Source organism: Arachis hypogaea, chromosome 1, assembly GCF_003086295.3.
Source record: "Arachis hypogaea cultivar Tifrunner chromosome 1, arahy.Tifrunner.gnm2.J5K5, whole genome shotgun sequence".
Taxonomy (NCBI): Eukaryota; Viridiplantae; Streptophyta; class Magnoliopsida; order Fabales; family Fabaceae; genus Arachis; species Arachis hypogaea.
Window position 1 is genome coordinate 43,474,077 of NC_092036.1, and position 18,547 is coordinate 43,492,623.

General features: G+C 37.4%; 1 non-coding gene across 1 annotated transcript; it reads right to left on the minus strand.

Annotated features, from left to right (window-relative positions):
• Positions 1 to 17,792: 17,792 nt before the first annotated feature.
• LOC112713171 (small nucleolar RNA R71) lies at positions 17,793 to 17,900 on the minus strand. Its single transcript, XR_003158150.1, has one exon. It is a non-coding gene; the product is annotated as a small nucleolar RNA R71 (small nucleolar RNA).
• Between the last annotated feature and the right edge of the window lie 647 nt (positions 17,901 to 18,547).

The window sequence follows — 18,547 nt, forward strand, 5'->3', positions numbered from 1 at the left end:
CTTGGCCTCCTGGTTCACGACGCATGGTTGCCTCTCCTAACAACAGTGCCTTCCATTCCGTGAGATCAGAGTCTTCATGGTATAAGCTAGAATCAATTGGCAGCATTCTTGAGATCCGAAAAGTCTAAACTTTGTATGTGGTATTCCGAGTAGGATCTGGGATAGGATGACTGTGATGAGCTTCAAACTCGTGACTGTTGGGCGCAGTGACATTGTGCAAAAGGATTAATGGATCTTATTCCGACACGATCGAGAAGTGACAGCTAATTAGCCATGCGGGAAACTGTAGCGGACATATTTTCACTGAGAGGATGGATGGTAGCCGTTGACAACGGTAATCCACCAACATACAGCTTGCCATGGAAGGGAGTACGCATGATTGGATAAGGACAATGGGAAAGTAGAAGCTCAGAGGGAACAAAGAATCTCCATACACTTATCTGAAATTTTCTCCAATGAATTGCATAAGTATCTCTATCCTATTTTATGTTTTATTTCTCTTTTAATTATCAAAACCTCATAACCATTTGAATCTTCCTGACTGAGATTTACAAGATGACCATAGCTTGCTTCAAGCCGACAATCTCTGTGGGATCGACCCTTACTCACGTAAGGTATTACTTGGACGACCCAGTGCACTTGCTGTTCAGTTGCGCAGAGTTGTGAGAAAAGTTTGAACTCACGATTTTGTGTACTAAGTTTTTGGAGCCATTGCCGTAGATTGTTCGAGTTTAGACAACTGACGGTTCATCTTGTTGCTCAGATTATGTAATTTTCTTTATTTATTTATTTATTTATTTATTTTGTTCTTCAGAATTTTTAAGAATGAATTCTAGAATTTCAGATGATGCTTTTATCATCACAGGAGCTAGTTGATTCCCATCAATTTGGCTGTTGTATGTAATATCCTGCTGAAGCTTGGCTAGCCATGTCTAATCTTTTTAGACTGAAGCTTTAGACTAACATTGCATGATTCCAGGAATTCGTATTAAAAATTTGAATTTCTTTATTTTCTTTTTCAAAAATAATTTTCGAAAAACAAAATTTTTTTTATAAAATCATAAAAACAAAAATAATTGTGTTTCTTGTTTGAGTCTGGTGTCAAATTTTAAGTTTGGTGTCAATTGCATATTTTTAATTTCCTTAAAAAAAAATTTCGGAAACTCATGCATGGTGTTCTTCATGATCTTCAAGTTGTTCTTGATGATTGCCTTTGTTTGATCTTGTGATTTTTTTGTTTTGTGTCTTTTCTTGTTTTTTATATGCATTTTTAGTTTGTTAGTGTCTAAGCATTAAAAATTTCTAAGTTTGGTGTTTTCCATGTGTCTCTTTTCTTAAAAATTTTTCAAAAATAAGTTCTTGATGTTCATCATGATCTTTAAAGTGTTCTTGGTGTTCTTCTTGACATTCAAAGTGTTCTTGCATGTTTTCTTTGTTTTGATCTTAAATTTTCATGTTTTGAGTCATTTTTGTGTTTTTCTCTCTCCTCATTAAAAATTCAAAAAATAAAAAATATCTTTTCCTTATTTGTCTCATAAATTTTGAAATCTTGGATTGACTCAGTCAAAAATTTTTTAATTTAGTTGTTTCTTATGAGTCAAGTCAAATTTTCAATTTAAAAATCTTATCTTTCCAAAACTTTTTCAAAAATCAAATCTTTGTCATTTTTATTTCATATTTTTCGATAAATTTTTAAAATTTGATTTTCAAAATCTTTTTCTTATTTTTATTTCCTATTTTTGAAAACCTTGCTAACAATTAAGGATTTGATTCAAAAAATTTTAATTTTGTTACTTTCTTGTTAAGAAAGGTTCAATCCTTAAATTCTAGAATCATATCTTTTGGTTTCTTGTTAGTCAAGTTATCAATTTTAATTTCAAAAGATCAAATCTTTTTTTAAAAATCTCTTTCAAATCATATCTTTTTCAAAACTTAATCTCAAAATCTTTTTCTAACTTCTTATCTTTTCAAAATTGATTTTCAAATCTTTTTCAACTAATTACTATTTCTCATCTTTTTTTCAAAACCATAACTACTTTTCTCTCTCTAGTTTTCGAAAACCACTAACAACTTTTTCAAAAATCGTTTTAATTAACTAATTGTTTTAAACTCTAACTTTATTTTATTCCTTTTCTTAATTTTCGAATACTAACCAATTTTTAAAATAAAAACAAAAATATTTTTCCTTTTTCTTTTAATTGATTTTCAAATTTCTTCTCTCTCTCATCTCTTTTTATTTATTTATTTATTTATTAACACTTCTCTCCTTCTTAAAATTCGAACCCTCTCTCCCTCTCTGTGTTCAAATTCTCTTTATTTTCTCTCTACCTCATTCTTCTCTTCTTCTCTTCTTTTACTCACAAAAAGGAATCTCTATACTGTGACATAGAGGATTTTTCTTTTTTTCTGTGCTCTTCTTTTTCACATGAGCAGGAATAAGGATAAGGATATTCTTGTTGAAGCCGATCCTTAACCTGAAAGGACTCTGAAGAGGAAGCTAAGAAAAGATAAAGCACAACTCTTTGGAGAGGTCCTGACAGAAATTTTCGAAAAAGAAGAAGTCATGGCAGCCAAAAATAATAACAACAATGCAAGGAAGATGCTTGGTGACTATGCTGCACCAACTTCCAACTTCTATGGAAGAAGCATCTCAATTCCTACCATTGGAACAAACAACTTTGAGCTTAAGCCTCAATTAGTTTCTCTAATGCAGCATAACTATAAGTTTCATGGACTTCCATCAGAAGATCCTCATCAGTTCTTATCTGAATTCTTGCAGATCTGTGATACTATTAAGACCAATGGGGTTGATCCCGAGGTCTACAAGCTTATGCTTTTCCCCTTTGCAGTGAGAGACAGAGCTAGGACATGGTTGGACTCACAACCTAGAGAAAGCCTGAACTCTTGGGACAAGCTGGTAAATGCTTTCTTGACCAAATTCTTTCCACCTCAAAAGATGAGTAAGCTTAGAGTGGACGTCCAAACCTTCAGACAGAAGGAAGGTGAATCCCGCTATGAAGCTTGGGAAAGATACAAGCAATTAACCAAAAGGTGTCCTTCTGACATATTTCCAGAATGGAGCATCATATGTATATTCTATGATGGTCTATCCGAGTTATCCAAGATGTCATTGGACCATTCTGCTGGTGGATCTCTTCATCTGAAAATGCCTGCAGAAGCCCAGGAACTCATTGAAATAGTTGCAAATAACCAGTTCATGTACACTTCTGAGAGAAATCCTGTGAATAATGGGGTGACTCAGAAGAATGGAGTTCTTGAGATTAATACTCTGAATGCCATATTGGCTCAGAACAAAATATTGACTCAGTAAGTCAATATGATTTCTCAGAGTTTGATTAGATTGCAAGCTAAAGATGCCTCCTCTGAAGGAGAAGCTTATGACCCCGATAATCCTGCAATGGCAGAGGTGAATTACATAGGATAATCCTATGGAAACACCTATAATTCTTCATGGAAGAATCACCCAAATTTCTCATGGAAGGATCAACAGAAGCCTTAACAAGGCTTCAATAACAATAATGTTGGGAGAAATAGGTTTGGCAATAGCAAACCTTTTCCATCATCTTCTCAGCAACATACAGAGAATTATGAGCAGAGCCTCTCTGGCTTAGCAAACATAGTCTCTGATCTATCTAAGGCCACTCTAAGTTTCATGAATGAAACAAGGTCCTCCATCAGTAATTTGGAGGCACAAATGGGTCAGCTGAGTAAAAGAGTTACTGAAACTCCTCTTAGTACTCTCCCAAGCAATACAGAGGAGAACCCAAAAAGAGAGTGCAAGGCCATTAACATGACCAAAATGGCCGAACCTGAGAAGGAGGAGGAGGACGTGATTTCCATTGAAAAAAACCTCAATGGACATCCACTGATCAATAAAAGGTCCCCTAATGGAGAACCAAAGGAATCTGAGGCTCATATAGAGACCATAGAGATTCCATTGAACTTTTTACTACCATTCATGAGCTCTGATGAGTATTCTTCCTCTGAAGAGGATGAAGACATTGTTGAACAGTAAGTTGCTCAGTATCTAGGAGCAATCATGAAGCTGAATACCAAATTATTTGGTAATGAGACTTGGGAGGATGAATCTCCATTGCCATCAATTAAATAAGTGCATTGGTTCAGCTAAAATTACCTCAAAAGAAAGAAGATCCCAGAAGGTTCTTGATACCTTGCACCATAGGCACTATGACCTTTGAAAAGGCTCTGTTTGACCTAGGATTAAGTATCAACCTCATGCCACTATTTGTAATGGAGAAACTAGGGATCTTTGAGGTACAAGCTGCAAGAATATCATTGGAGATGGCAGACAAATAAAAAAAACAGGCTTATGGACTTGTAGAGGATGTCTTGGTAAAGGTTGAAGGCCTTTACATCCCTGCTGATTTCATAATCCTAGACACTGGGAAGGATGAGGATGAATCCATCATCCTTAGAAGACCCTTCCTAGCGACAGCAAGGGCTGTGATTGATGTGGACAGAGGATAGTTAATCCTTCAATTGAATAAGGACTACCGTGTGTTTAAGGCTCAAGGATCTTCTTCTGTAAATATGAAGAAGAAGCACGAAAAGCTTCTCTCAATACAGAGAGACAGAGTCCCCACACTCAAACTCTAAGTTTGGTGTTGGGAGGCCACAATCATGCTCTGAACATCTGTGAAGCTCTAAAAGAGCTCACTGTCAAGCTATTGACATCAAAGAAGCACTTATTGGGAGGCAACCCAATTTTATTTTATCTATGTTATTTTATGTTTTCTTTAGGATCATGATCATGTGGAGTCACAAAAACAATTACAAAAATTAAAGCAAAATAAAAAATAGCATAAAAAATGGCACACCCTGGAGGACGAGCTTACTGGCGTTTAAACGCCAGTAAAGATACCAAAATGGGCGTTTAACACCCAGCCTAGCACTATTCTGGGCGTTTAAACGCCAGAAATGGGCAGCAGTCTGGCGTTTAAATGCCAGAACTGGCAGGCAAACTGGCGTTTAAATGCCAGTAAAGGTATAAAAATGGGCGTTTAAAGGCCAGAAAAAGGCAGCAGACTGGCATTTAAACGCCAGAAAAGAGCAGCAGACTGGCATTTAAACGCCAGAAAAGGGTAGCAACTTGGCGTTCAAACGCTAGAAAGGCACACAGAGGGGCGTTTAACACCAGTAAGGTGCATAGATGCAAAATACTTGACACCTCAGGATCTGTGGACCCCACAGGATCCCTACCTACCCCACCTCACTCTCTCTCTTCTTCACACTTCTCCATAACATTCTATCCAAAACACCACTCACCTATCAAATCTTACCCTCTTCCCTATATTCTCTTCACCACTCACATCCATTCCCTAATTCCCATAAACCCACCCCTTCTCACACGAACCAACTCCGTCTCATACCCTATAAATACCCCTCCTTACTCCTTCATTTTCACACATCACATACACTCAAAACCCCTTGTTCGAACCCTCTCAAGCCTCCATCTCCCACTTTTCTTCATCTTCTACTTTCTTCTTTCTTTTTTTGCTCGAGCACGAGCAAACCTGTTAAGTTTGGTGTGGAAAAAGTGTTGCTTTTTATTTTCCATAATCATTAATGGCACCTAAGGCCAGAGAAACCTCTAGGAAGAGGAAAAGGGAAGGCAGTTGCTACCAACTCTGAGTCATGGGAGATGGAAAGATTCATCTCAAAAGCCTATCACTAGAAAGAGGATGGACCAAACAAGAGAGTCCACTCATGGACCTCAACAAGATCATGAGGAATTCCCTCATCAAGAAATCCCTGAGATGCCTCAAGGGATACATTTTCCTCCACACAACTATTGGGAGCAACTAAGGATAGGAGCACCAAAAGCACTAAGGATGGAGCACCAAAAGCACTCCATTATCCTCCATGAAATCAGAGAGGACCAAAGGGCCATGAGGGAGGAGCAACAAAGGCAAGGAAGAGATATTTATGAGCTTAAACACTCCATAGGATCTTCAAGAGGAAGAACTAGCCGCCATCACTAAGGTGGACCCGTTCTTTAATTTCCTTGTTATTTGTTTCTCTATTTTTCGATTTTTTATGGTTTATGTTTGTCTATGTTTGTGTCTTTATTACATGATCATTAGTGTCTAGTGTCTATGTCTTAAAGCTATGAATAATTCCATGAATCCTTCACCTTTCTTAAATGAAAAATGTTCCTAATTACAGAAGAACAAGAAGTACATGAATTTCAAATTTTATCTTGAAATTAGTTTAATTATTTTGACGAGGTGGCAATACTTTTTGTTTTATGAATGAATACTTAAACAGTGCATATTTTTTATAGTGAATTTTATGAATGTTAAATTTGTTGGCTCTTGAAAGAATGATGAACAAAGAGAAAGGTTATTGATAATCTGAAAAATCATGAAATTGATTCTTGAAGCAAGAAAAAGCAGTGAAAAAGAAAAAGCATGTGAAAAAGAAAGAAAGAAAGAAAAAGCAAGCAGAAAAAGCCAGTAGCCCTTTAAACCAAAAGGCGAGGGTAAAGAGGATCCAAGGATTTGAGCATCAATGGATATGAGGGCCCAAAGGAATAAAATCCTGGCCTAAGTGGCTAAATCAAGCTGTCCCTAACCATGTGCTTGTGTCATGAAGGTCCAAGTAAAAAGCTTGAGACTGAGTGGTTAAAGTCATGATCCAAAGCAAAAGAGTATGCTTAAGAACTCTGGACACCTCTAACTGGGGACTCTAGCAAAGCTGAGTCACAATCTAAATAGGTTCACCCAATTATGTATCTGTGGCATTTATATATCCGGTGGTAATACTGGAAAACAAGATGCTTAGGGTCACGGCCAAAACTCATAAAGTAGCTGTGATCAAGAATTAACATACTGAACTAGGAGAATCAATAACATTATCTAAATTCTGAGTTCCCAATGGATGCCAATCATTCTAAACTTCAAAGGATAAAGTGAGATGCCAAAACTGTTCAGAGGCAAAAAGCTACTAGCCCCGCTTATTTAATTAGGACTAAGTTTTATTGATATTTTGAGTTTTATTATATATTCTCTTCTTTTTATCCTATTTTGTTTTTAGTTTCTTGGGGAAAAGCAAAAATTTAAGTTTGGTGTTGTGATAAGCGGATAATTTATACGCTTTTTGGCATTATTTTTACATAGTTTTTAATATATTTTAGTTACTTTTTAGTATATTTTTATTAGTTTTTATGAAAAAATCACATTTATGGACTTTACTATGAGTTTGTGTATTTTTATGTGATTTCAGGTATTTTCTGGCTGAAATTGAGGGACCTGAGCATAAATCTGATTCAGAGGCTGAGAAAGGACTGAATATGCTTTTTGATTCTGACCTCCCTACACTCGAAGTGGATTTTATAGAGCTATAGAAGCCCAATTGGCGTGTTCTCAATTGAGTTGGAAAGTAGACATCTTGGGCTTTCCAGAAAAGTATAATAGTCTATACTTTTTCCGATATTTGATGGCCCAAACTGGCATCCAAACCAGAGACCATTTTTTGGCGTAAAACGCTAGAACTGCCACCAAAGCTGGAGTTAAACGCCCAAACTGGCACCAAAACTGGCGTTTAAACTCCAAGAAGAGCTTATGCAAGTGAAAGCTTCAATGCTCAGTCCAAACACACACCAAGTGGGCCCCGGAAGTGGATTTCTGCACTATCTACACTTAGTTACTCATTTTCTATAAACGTAGTTTACTAGTTTAGTATAAATAGCACTTTTTACTATTGTATTCATAACTTTAGATCATTTTTGAGACTATCTTTGGATTACTTTTGATCTCTTGATCACGTTTTGGGGGCTGGCCATTTGACCATGCCTGGACCTTCATCACTTATGTATTTTCAACGGTGGAGTTTCTACACCTCACAGATTAAGGTGTGGAGCTCTGCTGTTCCTCATGAATTAATGCAAATTACTATTGATTTTCTATTCAATTCACGCTTATTCTTGTTCTAAGATATTCACTCGTACTTCAACCTGATGGATGTGATGATCCGTGACACTCATCATCATCCTCCCCTATGAACGCGTGCCTGACAACCACTTCCGTTCTATCTGCGAGAGCTTGAGTGTGTATCTCTTGGCCTACTGGTTCATGACACATGGTTGCCTCTCCTGACAACAGAGCCTTCCATTCCGTGAGATCAGAGTCTTCATGGTATAAGCTAGAATCAATTAGCAGCATTCTTGAGATTCGAAAAGTCTAAACCTTATCTGTGGTATTCCGAGTAGGATCTGGGATAGGATGACTACGACAAGCTTCAAACTTGTGACTATTGGGCACAGTGACAGTGTGCAAAAGGATTAATGGATCTTATTCTGGCATGATCGAGAACTGACAGCTGATTAGCCATGCGGGAAACCGTAGCGGACATGTTTTCACTGAGAGGACGGATGGTAACCATTGACAACGGTGATCCACCAACATACAGCTTGCCATGGAAGGGAGTACGCATGATTGGATAAGAACAATGGGAAAGCAGAGGCTCAGAGGGAACAAAGCATCTCCATATGCTTATCTGAAATTCCAACCAATGAATTGCATAAGTATCTCTATCGTATTTTATGTTTTATTTCTCTTTTAATTATCAAAACCTCATAACCATTTGAATCTGCCTGAATGAGATTTACAAGATGACCATAGCTTGCTTCAAGCCGACAATCTTCGTGGGATCGACCCTTACTCACATAAGGTATTACTTGGACGACCCAGTGCACTTGCTGGTCAGCTTCGCGGAGTTGTGAGAAAAGTATGAACTCATGATTTCGTGTACCAAACCCTCAGCTGCAATTGATCCTCCTTCTCCTTTTGACATAAATTGAATCGATCGTTCAAAGTAATCTAACAACACTTAGTCCTTTGATAATCAATCAAATCCCAGAATCATCTCTAACCCAAGCAACGACAAATCGAAGGTTAAGTCTGAGATTTTCAACCCTAGCTCGGCATCCTTATCAAACGTAATAAATGAATGTGAAGTGCACGTGTCATACAATGCAATTAATGTTTGTCACCAATTTTACACTTACCTCTCATCAAAGGATCCGACCTAGTCACATCATTAGCATTCACAACAAACACACAGCCTTGATGTTGATTTCGACCTATATTTTGATTATTCACACGAGGACAATTCTTGGCAATATGTCCAGGAAATCCACAAGTAAAGCTTCCACCTATACTCAGCTTGCACGAATCATAAGGATGAAAATGTCCGCAACGGTCTCAAGTTAAATTTGGAGAAGTCTTACTCTGCTTACCTCTGTTTACCTACAGAGCTCTTCAAACTTGCTGTTGTAGTCAACCACTAACATGAACCCTTGCTTTAGCTACATGAGTTCTAACTCCCTAGACTCCCTTACTGACTTAAGAAAATACTTCTTGTAGAAGGCAGTTTGAAATAGCTTCCACGGAATGTGCACATTCTATAGTTGCATCAATTGGCACTCTCCTTGCCACTAGTGCTAAGCTTTGCCTATTAGTTGATAAGTCACAAACTCCACGAACTGATTGTTCAAAACATGCTGAGCTTGAAACTAGTTGTTTGCTTTAGTAGGATTAGTTGTTCCTCTGAAAGTCAGGGGGTTAATGATACGTGAGCATCTTTCCTATCTTTTCCTAGCAAATTTACATTCGAATTTGTTAAGTTTAATAAAGATTTAAGTATTTTTGAGTCATTATGAATGCTACTTTGAGTCATGTACAATTTGGTTTATTTTAGGTAGCATTTGGACGAACTTGACATGGTTCGTGTAGAAGAAGGTGGATGATGCTGTCAGCCCTGACCTCCTTGAACTTTAAAAAGCATAATATAAGATATAGAGATCCAATTGACACAGTTTTAGAGGCATTAAAAAGCTAACTTTAAGAAATTTCCAATGATATATAATAGTATACACTTTTCATCCAAACCATATGGCCTTAGTGGCGCCTAACTTGGGATTCTCCAAGTTTGGTGCCAGATGAAGCAAAAGCTATGAAAGACACACAGCCATAGTGGCACCTAACTTGGCTTAGCCCAAGTTAGGCACCAACCACGAAGAATCAGTGGTCCCATTCGTCTTCCAAGTGTGCTATTCGAAGATTTTATTTTATTTTGATTAAAACTTTATTTATTTACAAATAGGAAAAGCTATTATTTAGTTTTAGAAAATATATTTTGCATTAATTAGGTTAGATATAAAAGGAAAAAGATTCAACTCTTTGGGCTCTCTTCTCTTGGACGCATCTCATTCCGTACTTTACAGTTTTGGAATGAGCAACTAAACCTCCACTTTTAAGGTTAGGAGCTCTATTTATTGTATGGATTGATACTATTACTCTTCTATTTTAATTAATGAATTGATTTCACTTTCAAGAATTTATCATTTTAAGGATTTGGGTAGATCGAAAGAATAACCCTTATTCTATTTGAGTTCTTGGAAATCTTGGAAAAGCAATTTACTTGAACAACAACTTGAAAATAATTTCTCCTAAACCACTAATTATCTGGACTTAACATGATACGTGACATATAATCCTCTTATATTTGGGTGATTAGGGTTTTTGTGGCTAATAAACTAGAATTGGACTTAAACCTCTAATTGACATTAAGTGACCAAGGAATTGGCGGTTAGCTAGGTTAGAGGAGACTAAATTACTAAGAAAGTAGGGTTTAGTCAAATATAGTTTGCCATAAATTGAATCTTGCATGATTAAAATAGTGGGTAAGAAATGAAAATCTGGAAGATAAACAACTCTAAAACCTTAACTATTTTCTCATCTATTTTTCACACCCAATTTACTGTCACTTCTTAATTTCTTGCTTTTTGCTTCATGCAATTACAAACCACAAAACACTATTTGTTGTTGTCCTAACTAAGTAAATTAATCAATTATTGTTGCTCAATCTATCAATCCTCGTGGGATCGACCCTCACTCACCTCAGCAAGCTTAAAAAGAAAAATTTATTAAAAAAGGAATAGTAAAGATGCACAAGGTTTCGAGTTATATCATGAGTTATTCCAATGTATGAATTAATTGTGCATACTTGATATTGAGGTTGAGCATATTGGCTCTGAAAAATAAAAAAGATTGATTCTTGAAGCAAAAGAAACAGCAAAAGGAAAAAAATAAAAAGAAAAAGATAAGAGCAAGGATCGATGGCTTTGAGCATCAATAGTTAGGAGGGTCAAAATTGGCCTAAAAAGCTCAAATAAGTTGCTATCCCTAACTATATGCTTGTGGTGTGAAGGTGTCAAGTAAAAAACTTGAGACTGAGCAGTTAAGTCGTGATCCAAAGCTAAAGAGTACGCTTAAGAACTCTGAGCACCACTGTCTGGGAATTTTAGCAAAGCCAAATTTGAATCCAAAGGGTTCCCCCAGTTAAGTGTATGTGGCATTTATGTATCCGGTGGTAATACTTGAAAACAAAACGCTTAGAGTCACGGCTAGGCTCAAAGGTTCAAAGCACCAAAAAGAAGCGATGTTCAAGAATCAAGAAAAACTAAAAGACGAGAATCAATAATATTATCCAGATTCTAGTTCCAAGGGATGCCAATGTTTTGAGCTTCAAAGGAAAGTGAGATGGCAAAGCTATTCAAAAGTAAGGAGCTAATAGCCTGATTCAGTAATTGGAACTGAGCTTCATTGACAACTATAAGACCTTATGTATTTTTCTCTTCTTTAGTCCTTACTTGTTTTTAGTTGCTTCAGGACAAGCAACAGTTTAAGTTTGGTGTTGTGATAAGTGGATATCGTATACATTTTTTCATTGGATTTTCTTAGTATTTTAGTAATATTTTTTGTATGTTTTATTAAGATTTTGTATGTTTTAGTGGAAAAATCACCTTTTTGGATACTACTTTGACTTTTTATATTTTTCCTATGATTTTAGGGGATTTTTGGGCGAATTGGCCAAAACTTGGCAAAGTCTTGTTCAGAGATGAAGAAAGGATAGCAGATGCTGTCAAATCCTGACCTCCGTGAACTCCAACGAGCATACCTTGAGCTACAAAGGTCTAATTGATGCGTTCTCAACGATGTTGAAAAGTTAATTTCTAGAGCTTTCCAGCAATATATAATAGTTTATACTTCTCTTCTAGAATCCTGCACGAAAATGTGGCGTTGAACGTCCATATCTAGAGTTCAACGCCCAAGAAGGACTAAGCCCAGTGTTAAACATCCAAGACTGGCATTCAACGCCAGCCAGGGACCAGAAGATAGCAGGCTTACCCCCTAACTGGCGTTCAATGCCCATTCTCCAAGTTGAACGCCAGGCTTGGATGAAGCACTCAACTAAAGTGGGCCCAAAGTGGATTTTAGAACTCCTTAGCTTAGTTTTATTTATCCTTGTACTTTTTAATTTTAAATTAACATCTTTTAAGGTTAGCATCTCCTATTTAAAGAGGAGATCACTTAGTAAAAAGGGAAGACCTTTTATCAGACATCTAAGTTTTCTCTGTAAATTATGAGCAACTAAACCCCCTAGGTTAAGGTTAGGAGCTCTGCTTGTCCTATGGATTAATATTATTATTTTTCTCCATTAATATATGTTTGATTCCATTCTATGATGTATTATCGTTCTTTATCTTAATGAATCAGGGGTAGAACGAGAGTATGACCCCTTATTCTACATGAGTTCTTGCAAGTCCTTACCCGGATAGTATTGAGCTATATATAGCTTGAGAATACATCACCTGAACCAATAACTTATCTGGGCTAATTGGGATATGTGACATAAAATCTCGTTAGTTATGGTTAATGAGGTTCTTGTGGTGCTAAGGCTAGAATATTCAGCTTTATTCTCCGATCCAAAAGATCTGACCTTGTCTGTGCCACTTTAAGTAGGATCATGTGAGAGTGAATTGCGTGAGCTTCATCCTCGTTCATATTAAAACACCATTGACAATGACATTTGATATGGATTAGGGGAGATTAATTGACCATGACCAATGGCGTTAATCACTTACAGCTTTGCCATAGAATGAATCGTTCATTGTTAAAGTGATTGGTAAGAAGTATTAATCCGGAAAGATAAAGCATCTCCAAAGCCTTAACTGAATTCTCATTATTATTTTTACATCAATTCCTTAATGCTTTCTTTACTATTTTGTTTTATGCGCCTACAAAAGCAACCACTATCTTTCTATTCACCTGACTAAGATCTGCAGGATAACCATTACTTGCTCAATCCAACAATTCTCGTGGGATCGACCCTCACTCACCTGAGGTATTACTTAGACGACCCAATGCACTTGCCGGTGAAGTTGTGCGAGTTCAATTTCGTGCACCACTTAGATGCTATTCTTGCTTAGAACAAGGCCATGTCTCAACAAATTAGTCTACTTACTCAGCACTTGAGTGGGATACAAGTTTCAGCTGTTAGTGCTTAGAATACCCCTCAAGAGGCTCTATATGACGTGAATGGTGGATTCACTCAAGGTGAAAATTATAAATATGCTCAATTTTATCTTGAATAGGTCAACTTTATAGGGCCCCAACAATGATCCTTATGCCAAGACCTTTAATTAGGGGTGGAGAAATCACCCAAACTTTGGGTGGAGAGAGCAACTTCAGAGGTAACAGGGCGATTTTAATCAGAAGAAATTCAATATCTACCAGTTCAAACGCTCTCAGCCTCAGCAAGCAACTTTTCAGCCTCAGAAGACCACTGACTTAGAATCGCTAGTTGCAAGTTTTATGCAAAAAACTAGAGCTTCACTTAGAAACTTAGAGGTTCAGATTGGTCAAATAGCCACACAAGTTGCTGAAATTGATTAGAGGGCCATGGTGCACGAAATTGTAAATCACACTTTTCACAATTCGTACCACTAACCAGCAAGTGCACTGGGTCATCCAAGTAATACCTTATGTGAGTAAGGGTCGATCCCAAAGAGATTGTTGGCTTGAAACAAGCTATGGTTTATCTTGTAATTCTTAGTCAGGATATCAATTATAATTATCAGTTGACTTGCAAATGAATAAGAGAGCATGGATTAAATAATACTTGTTATGCAGTAATGGAGAATATGTTGGGGTTTTGGAGATGCTTTGTCTTCTGAATCTCTGCTTTCCTCTGTCTTCTTCTTCACGCATGCAAGGTTCCTCCTATGGCAAGCTGTGTGTTGGTGAATCACCATTGTCAATGGCTACCATCCGTCCTCTCAGTGAAAATGGTCCAGGTGCGCTGTCACCACACGGCTAATCATCTGTCGGTTCTCACTCATGCTAGAATAGGATCCATTAATCCTTTTGCGTCTATCACTACGCCCAACCCTTGTGAGTTTGAAGCTCGTCACAGTCATTCAATCCCTGAATCCTATTCGGAATACCACATACAAGGTTTAGACTTTTCAGATTCTCAAGAATGCTGCCAATGGATTCTAGCTTATACCACGAAGACTCTGATTAAGGAATCCAAGAGATACTCATTCAATCTAATGTAAAACGGAGGTGGTTGTCAGGCATGCGTTCATAGGTTGAGAATGGTGATGAGTGTCATGGATCATCACCTTCTTCATATTGAACTGCGAATGAACATCTTAGATAGAAACAAGCGTGTTTGAATAGAAAACAGAAATAATTGCATTAATTCATCAAGACGCTGCAGAGCTCCTCACCCCCAACAATGGAGTTTAGAGACTCATGCCGTCAAAGAGTACAAAGTTCAGATCTAAAAATGTCATGAGGTACAAAATAAATCTTTAAAAGTTGTTTAAATACTAAACTAGTAACCTAGGTTTACAGAGAATGAGTAAATTGAGATAGATAGTGCAGAAATCCACGTCTGGGGCCCACTTGGTGTGTGCTTGGGCTGAGACTTGAGCCTTTCACGTGCCTGGGCTATTTTTAGAGTTAAACGCCAGGTTGTAACCTGTTTTGGGCGTTTAACTCCAACTTGTAACCTGTTTCTGGCGTTTAACGCCAGAATGGAACATGGAACTGGCGTTAAACGCCTGTTTATGTCATTTATCTTTGAGAAAAGTATGGACTATTATATATTGCTAGAAAGCCCCGGATGTCTACTTTCCAACCCAATTGAGAGCGTGCCATTTGAACTTCTATAGCTCCAAGGAATTTATTCCGAGTGCAGGGAGGTTAGAATCCAACAGCATCAGCAATCCTTTTTCAGACTGAATCAGATTTTTGCTCAGCTCCCTCAATTTCAGCCAGAAAATACTTGAAATCACAGAAAAATACACAAACTCATAGTAAAGTCCAGAAATATGAATTTTGTCTAAAAACTAATAGAAATATACTAAAAACTAACTAAAACATACTAAAAACTACATGAAATTACCCCCAAAAAGCGTATAAAATATCCACTCATTGGTGCACGAAATTGCAATCACACTTTTGCAATTCCACACAACTAACCAGCAAGTGCACTGGGTCGTCCAAGTAATACCTTACGTGAGTAAGGGTCGATCCCACGGAGATTGTTGGCTTGAAGCAAGCTATGGTTATCTTGTAACTCTTAGTCAGGATATCAATAATTCTCAGGTTTAATTGTGAAAAGTAAAAGAACATGAAATAAATACTTGTTTTGCAGTAATGGAGAACAGGTTGAGGTTTTAGAGATGCTCTATCTTCTGAATCTCTGCTTTCCTACTGTCTTCTTCTTCATGCTCGCAAGGCTCCTTCCATGGTAAGCTATATGTAGGGTTTCACCGTTGTCAATGGCTACCTCCCATCCTCTCAGTGAAAATGTTCAACGCGCTCTGTCACAGCACGGCTAATCATCTGTCGATTCTCAATCAGGTTGGAATAGAATCCAGTGATTCTTTTGCATCTGTCACTAACGCCCAGCCCTCAGGAGTTTAAAGCTCGTCACAGTCATTCAATCCTTGAATCCTACTCAGAATACCACAGACAAGGTTTAGACCTTCCGGATTCTCTTGAATGCCGCCATCAATTCTAGCGTATACCACGAAGATTCTGATTAAGGAATCCAATAGATATTCACTCAATCTAAAGTAGAACGGAGGTGGTTGTCAGGCACACGTTCATAAGTGAGAATGATGATGAGTGTCACGGAGCATCACATTCATCAAGTTGAGGAACAAGTGATATCTTAGAATAGAAGCAAGCATGATTGAATGAAAAACAGTAGTAATTGCATTAATCCATCAAGACACAGCAGAGCTCCTCACCCCCAACCATGGGGTTTAGAGACTCATGTCATAGAAGGTACAATAAGAAATGTGTAATGTGACATGAGATGAAGATACAATAGCAAAAAGTCCTATTTATAGTGAACTAGTGACCTATGGTTTACAAGAATGAGTAAATGACGTAAAAATCCACTTCCGGGATCCACTTGGTGTGTGCTTGGGCTGAGCATTGAAGCTTTCATGTGTAGAGACTTTTTCTGGAGTTAAACGCCAGCTTTTGTGCCAGTTTGGGCGTTTAACTCCAATTTTTGTGCCAGTTCCGGCGTTAAACGCCGACAATTCTGAAGCTGAATTGAAACACCGGTTTGGGCCATAAATTCTCGGACAGAGTATGGACTATTATATATTTCTGGAAAGCCCAGAATATCTACTTTCTAACGCAATTGAGAGCGCACCAATTGGGCTTTTGTAGCTCCAGAAAATCTACTTCGAGTGCAGGGAGGTCAGAATCCAACAGCATCTGCAGTCCTTTTTCAGCCTCTGAATCAGATTTTTGCTCAGGTCCCTCAATTTCAGCCAAAAAATACCTGAAATCATAGAAAAACACACAAACTCATAGTAAAGTCTAGAAAAGTGAATTTTAAATAAAAACTAATAAAAATATAATAAAAACTAACTAAAATATACTAAAAACATAGTAAAAACAGTGCCAAAATTCCCCTTGTTTTTCAATCATATCTTTTCAATCATATCTCTTTAAAACCATAACTTTTCAATCATATCTTTTTAATCACATCTTTTTCAAAATAGTTTTCAGTCATATCTCTTTGATTTCCAATTTCAAAATCTTTTTCAATATCACTTTATTTCTTTCTCAATCTTAGTTTTCGAAAATCAATTACCATTTTTTTAAATTTCTTTTAATTAATTCACTTTAATTTTTGAAAATTTCTTCCCCTCTTTTCACATCCTTCCATTTATGGACTAACACTCCTCCTCAATGCACAATTCGAACTCTATCTTTCTAAGTTCGAATTCTTCTACCTCTTCCTTCTATTTTTCTTTTCCTCTGACACCTCAAGGAATCTCTATACTGTGACATAGAGGATTTCATATTTTCTTGTTTTTTTCTCTTTCATATGAGCAGGAGCAAAGATAAAAGCATTCTTGCTGAGGCTGACCCTGACCTGAAAGGACTTTGAAGTGAAAGTTAAGAGAAGCTAAAGCACAACTCTCTGTAGAGGACCTAACAGAAGTCTTCAAACAAGAAGACATGGCAGCCGAAAACAACAACAATGCCAACAATGCAAGGAAGGTGCTGGGTCACTTTATTGCAACTACTCCCGACTTCTATGGGAGAAGCATCTTTATCCCTGCCATTGGAGCAAACAACTTTAAGCTTAAGCCTCAATTAGTTTCTCTAATGCAACAGAATTGCAAGTTCCATGGACTTCCATTGGAAGATCCTCATCAGTTTTTAGCTGAATTCTTGCAAATCTGTAACACTGTCAAGACCAATGGGGTTGACCCTGAGGTATACAGACTTATGCTATTCCCTTTTGCTGTAAGAGACAGAGCTAGGATATGGTTAGACTCACAACCTAAAGAAAGCCTGAACTCTTGGGAAAAGCTAGTGAATGCCTTCTTGGCAAAGTTCTTTCCACCTCAAAAATTGAGTAAGCTTAGAGTGGAAGTCCAAACCTTCAGACAGAAGAAAGGTGAATCCCTCTATGAAGCTTGGGAAAGATACAAACAATTGATCAGAAAGTGTCCTTCTGACATGCTTTCTGAATGGAGCATCATAGGTATCTTCTATGATGGTCTGTCTAAACTGTCCAAGATGTCATTGGACAGCTCTACTAGAGGATCTCTTCATCTGAAGAAGACGCCTACAGAAGCTCAAGGACTCATTGAAATGGTTGCAAATAACCAATTCATGTACACTTCTGAAAGGAATCCTGTGAACAATGGGACGAATCAGAAGAAAGGAGTTCTTGAGATTGATACTCTGAATGCCATACTGGCTTAGAACAAAATATTGACTCAGCAAGTCAATGTGATTTCTCAGAGTCTGTCTGGAATGCAAGCTGCACTAGGCATTACTAAGGACGCTTCATCTGAAGAAGAAGCTTATGATCCTGAGAACCCATCAATGGAAGAGGTGAATTACATGGGAGAAACCTATGGAAACACCTATAATCCTTCATGGAGAAATCATCCAAATCTCTCATGGAAGGATCAACAGAGACCTCAACAAGGTTTCAACAACAATAATGGTGGAAGAAACAGGTTTAGCAATGGCAAGCCTTTTCCATCATCTTCTCAGCAACAGACAGAAAATTCTAAGCAGAGCCACTCTGACTTAGCAACCATGGTCTCTGATCTAATAAAAACCCCTCAATGTTTCATGACTGAAACAAGGTCCTCCATTAG